Raw genomic sequence first — 5,407 nt, 5'->3', positions numbered from 1 at the left:
GATCTCTTGAACTTCTGATCCGCCCACCTCAGCCTCCCAAAGAGCTGGGATTACAGGCGTGAGCCACCGCGCCTGGCCCTGGTCTCAAATTCCTGAGCTCATGATTCACCTTCCTTGGCCTCCCAAAGTGCTGGGATTATAGGCGTGAGCCATGGTGCCCAGCCACTTCTGATTCTTAGACTATAGATTAACTGTCTTCCTCACTGTTCTTGTTCTCTAGTTGACTAGGGGAGAGAAGACCTCCTCCCCTTTCAATCACTTACCTTTGTTACAGATTAAATGCCTTCTTTATTGTCCTGTAACTAAGTCAGACCAGATGCCACAAAGACCCTATGGCTGTCACACCTTCACTGTGGAACCTGTTCTTAAAGAAAAAGAACACCTTGACTAATCAGATTGTCATAACTGTGCATTAACACTGCTATAGAAAGCTGGTGAAATTCTGTTAAGCTTCCCTAAACTATGTCTTTATAAACCATGCCCAAGCTTCTATACTCCATACACTGACTTCCATTCTTTGGAATCTGTACTTCTCTGGTGGCCATCGCCAAACTTTGAGCTTGAATATACCCTCTTTAGATTCCAATCCTTTTTATTATTTTGGGTTGACAACAGTGTGGGGACTGAGAATTATGGGGTGAGGATCCCCTCACTCTTCATTTTTTGAGACTTTAAAATGGGTCCAAAGATTATTGGGGGTGTAGGGGAGAAAAAATCTCCTTATCTTTCTACTCTTTTATGTTCTTTGCTGGGGCCCTTGTAACAAAGACGGATTAGGTGGGCACGGTGGCCCACACCTGTAGTACCTGCACTTTGGAAGTCTGAGACAGGAGGGTCACTTGGGGTCAGGAGTTCGAGACCAGCCTAGCCAACATGGTGAACCAGTCTCTACTAAAAATACAAAAATTAGCCAGGTGTGGTGGTGTGCCACTGCACTCCAGCCTGGGCGACACAGAGAGACTCTGTCTTAAAACAACCACACAAAAACAAAACAAAACAAAAAACCCACAAACACAAATAAGAGAAAGACAAATAGAAGTTTATTAACATGTACATCTCATACACAATACAGAAACTTGGGAAAGTGTAACTCAAAGAGATGGCTTAGAAAGTGATTTCACATAGTATCTTCGACAAAGAATACCTTTGGCTGAGTGTGATGGCTCATGCCTTTAATCCCAGCACTTTGGGAGGCCAAGGCAGGTGGATCACTTACAGTCAGGAGTTTGGGACCAGCTGGCCCAACATGGCGAAATCATCCCTACTAAAAATATAAAGCCCAGCCAGGCGTGGTGGCGGGCACCTGTAATTCCAGCTCTTCGGGAGGCTGAGGCAGGAGAATCACTTAAACCTGGAAGTGGAGGTTGCAGTGAGCTGAGATTGCACCACTGCACTCTAGCCTGGGAGATAGAGCGAGACTCCATCTCAAAAAAAAAAAAAAAAAAAAAGCAATACTTTTGTGGACAGGACAAAGGAGTTTTCAGCTTCCAAGGGTGGCAAATGGTGGGAAGACTTATACGTGGGAAGAAGCTCAATAGAGTGAGGTTTGTTTGCAGATTCCTTTGGTGTCCTCTCTAAGAAGTCTAGTGTCTAGTAAAGGTAAATTTAAACCTGGCCTTTTAAGCAGAAAAGGGGAAGGATAAAGAGAGATTTTCCTGCATTTGTCACTTCTTTTTTTTTTTGAGACGGAGTTTTGCTCTTGTTACCCAGGCTGGAGTGCAATGGCGCGATCTCGGCTCACCGCAACCTCCGCCTCCTGGGTTCAGGCAATTCTCCTGCCTCAGCCTCCTGAGCAGCTGGGATTACAGGCACGCAGCACCATGCCCAGCTGATTTTTTGTATTTTTAGTAGAGACGGGGTTTCACCATGTTGACCAGGATGGTCTCGATCTCTTGACCTCGTGATCCAACCGCCTCGGCCTCCCAAAGTGCTGGGATTACAGGCGTGAGCCACCGCGCCCGGCCTATTTGTCACTTCTTAATTGCCTTCAGTGGAAAATAATTTTATGTAAAGAGGCATATTTTGCCGTGTTCTGGTTTTCTTTAGGTGTCTTCATACCGTTCTTGGTTATCTCATGAGGTCTTTTTGTCTTTAAGCTATCTAGAGCTCTAGTGGAGCACTGTATATACACCATCATTAATGAGTTAAATGAAATCTTTGACATCTGTTCATTTTCTATTTGTGTGAGAGTCATTTTCCCTTTTCCCTTTTTTTTTTTTTTTTTTTGGAGACTGAGTCTCACTCTGTCGCCCAGGATGGAGTGCAGTGGCGTGATCTCAGTTCACCGCAACCTGCGCCTCCCGGGTTCATGATTCTCCTGCCTTGGCCTCCCGAGTAGCTGTTGGGATTACAGGCGCCCATCACCACAGCCGGCTAACTTCTGTTTTTAGTAGAGACGGGGTTTCACTATGTTGGCCGGGCTGGTCTCGAACTCCTGTTCTCAACTGATCTGCCCGCCTTGGCTTCCCAAAGTGCTGGGATTCCAGGCGTGAGGCACCACGCCTGGCCTTGAAATACTTGTTCCTACTTTCAAACACCTTACAGCTTGCTACATGCAAGGGACCGAGGCGATGCTTTGGTGTCCAGGTCCCTCAAAGAGAAGGGCGGGGGATCCGCGCGAACCTCAGGAGTCAGGCTTCCGATCTCGTTTCACCATGTTGGCCAGGATGGTCTCGATCTCTTGACCTTCTGATCTGCCCGCCTCGGCCTCGCAAAGTGCTGGCATTACAGGAGTGAGCCACGGTGCCCAGCCACAAATTCTGCTTCTTAGACTAGAGATTAACCGTCTTCCTCACTGTTCTTGTTCTGTAGTTGACTAGGAGAGAGAAGACCTCCTCCCCTTTCAATCACTTACCTTTGTTACAGATTAATTGCCTTCTTTATTGTCCTGTAACTAAGTCAGACCAGGGCGCTTCCCTCTTTTCTCAAGTGCTTTCTGGCATAGCCATTTCCACTCCCGCTCCCTTACTTTCCCATTTCCTTAGGTCACATTCCCGCACATCGTGCAGGCCACACCTGGAGCTGCTTCCGAGACGCCGCCGCGGGCGCGGGTCTACTCTGCCCGGGGATTTCCCGACCCCGTGCCGCAGCCTAACGGCGTGGCTTGAACCCTGCGGCAGCCCGTAGCCCCCATCCTTTCTCCTTCGGACTTCGGTTTGGCTGGATCTCTGTCTTAGTGAGAGGGGCTGTGACTAAAAGCTGCCTTTTGTCAGTGAACTGCCAGTCTGTAAGAGCCTCCGTCCCAGAGAAATCCCGGCCCCCGCGTCCCCCTCAAGCCGCCTCGAGCGACCCTCTCCGCCGGAGCGGCGCGGCCGGAACTGCGCAGGCGCGGCGTCGCTGACCTCCCCGGGTTCACTTCCGGGGGTCGCGCCGCCCCGCTCTCCAGCTGGGGCTCGGGGCTCTGGGCTCCGGCGTCTGCTCGACGGCAGCCTCGCCTCGGACCGTTCCGGCGGGACCTAGGGGACCGAGCCGAGCCGCGGGGCCCGCTCCGGACCGGCCATGAGCGCGGCCGCATGATGCGTCCCTGCCTCGGCCGCTGCAGTCGCCGCCGTCGCCGCCGCAGGCCGGGAGGAGCCGCAGCGCCGGGCGACCCCGCCCGGGCCTCGGGTGAGTGCGGCGTGCTGGGGCGGGCGGCCTGCTTACTCCTGGGTCTCCCGGCCCCGGGCCTGCCCTGCCCTTCCGTCGGTCCCGCAGCTCTCTGCCCTCCACCCTGCCGCGCACCTGCGACCTCCTGGAGCTCCTAGGGGCACCTCCGTGCCCGCACTTGACTTCCCTCCCAGGTGCCCTCTTGTCATTCTTAGTTGCTCTCGGGATAGGGCGGGGATTGCAGCACCAGCTTTTTGCCTGACCTTGGGCGTGACACTCAGCTCTCCGAACCCCGGTTTTCTTTGCGGCCAATGACGGGGTGGTGGTTACAGAGCAGCTATAAACCCTGTGTAAGCTGTAAAGAGTTTTTTATAGGCATGTATTACAATGAGCAGTCTCGCACGTCGTGTTGTGGCTTCTCTTCCTCTTCACTTGTGAACTTTTATTCTCTGCCCATCTTCCTAGTTACCTTCCCTCCCGCTCCACGTCAGTCATCGTTGGGTGTTAGCTGCCTGAAAGGGCATCTGGTCAGATCAGCTCTCGGGGCAGTAAGGTCATCTCTCCTGGTGTGTAGTTCCTTCTGCAACTGAGTCCCTTTTTTGCTGTTAGATAGACACACTCTTTATTAACTTATGAATAACCAGTTTATTGTGGCAGTTAAATTGGAGTGTAAGAAGCAGTGTTGATGCGGCTACCTGCCTTGTAGCTTCTGTAGTGCCTGAGCTGTATACCGTGCTGGTGAAATCGCTGCTACAGTGTGGCATTTGCAGTCTGTTTAGTGTGCACTTCAACGCGCACACATTTATCTATTTTAATGTTACTGTCTCAAGTGGTCTAGAGGTTTAGGTCAATTTGTATTAATATATCTCTCTTAAACTCTTCACACAGATGACAAATGTCTCTCTCTCTCTCTTTTTTTTTTTTTTTATTTTTTTCAGTGTTTACATACCTGAAATCAACTTTTAGCCAGTTTGTGGCCTGGCTCGCGGTGGCTCATGCATGTAATCCCAACGCTTTGGGAGGCTGAGGCAGGAGGATCGCTTGAGCCCAGGAGTTGGAGAGCAGCCTGGGCAGCATACTGAGAGCCCCATCTCTACAAAAAATTAAAAATTTAGCCGGGTATGGTGATGCACGCTTCAGATCTCAGCTGTGTGGCAGGCTGAGGTGGGAGGATCACTTGAGATCCAGATCACGCCACAGCACTCCTCCCTGGGCAACAGAGTGAGATCCCATCAAAAAAAAAAAAAAAAAAGTCACTTTGTTAAATTTGCTTGTTATAAAGTCAGAACTTGGTTAAAGTGAAAGGCTCTTGGGATATTTGAAATACAGAATGGAACACAAGTATTAACTAAATTGCATTTCTTGCACGGTCTGAAAAATAGATGGTTAGGGTTATTGGAGCTAACTTGCATTGTGTGCTTTTTGGAGTTAGACTGGTAAGGCCCACGTTGACTTCTGATTTGAGAGTTGAAGAAGACGACGATTTAAAAGGGTAATTTCCTAAAGGATACTCTAAATAACAATGGGAACTCTTCTGCTACCATTACCGTTGGCTCAGAGCCTGTCTTACTCAACAAATTAATGAATTGGAACTTTACAGACCTGCTAACCAATGAACTGTAAAAACAAATCCTCGTTGAGAGCAGAAAATTATTGGCCTGAACAGATTGACCCTCTCAGTGAGAGAGAAAAGCACTGAAGGGAACTGTATATAAGAACAATCTTGGCTGGGCATGGTGGCTCACGCCTGTAATCTCAGCACTTTGGGAGGCCAAGGCAGGCGGATCACCTGAGGTCAGGAGTTCAAGACCAGACTGGCCAG

General features: G+C 49.9%; 1 protein-coding gene across 4 annotated transcripts in view; it reads left to right on the top strand.

Moving 5' to 3' along the window:
* ZDHHC7 (zinc finger DHHC-type palmitoyltransferase 7) overlaps positions 1-5,407 on the top strand; it is a 53,360-nt gene that overhangs the window by 7,002 nt on the left and 40,951 nt on the right. For 2 of the 4 annotated variants that reach the window (XR_005202648.1, XM_017543640.2), the window contains exon 1: positions 3,342-3,606. The exons of 1 other annotated variant lie outside the window; for it this stretch is intronic. The gene's annotated coding sequence lies outside the window, so the exon portion shown is untranslated. Of the gene's footprint in view, positions 1-3,341; positions 3,607-5,407 lie in introns of those variants that run through there. One more of the 4 variants, XM_017543642.2, reaches the window with a different exon arrangement.

This window comes from Cebus imitator, unplaced genomic scaffold, assembly GCF_001604975.1.
Source record: "Cebus imitator isolate Cc_AM_T3 unplaced genomic scaffold, Cebus_imitator-1.0 Scaffold159, whole genome shotgun sequence".
NCBI classification, from domain to species: Eukaryota; Metazoa; Chordata; class Mammalia; order Primates; family Cebidae; genus Cebus; species Cebus imitator.
The sequence above is the reverse complement of the archived record's forward strand: the minus strand, read 5'-3'. Positions and strand labels throughout refer to the sequence as shown.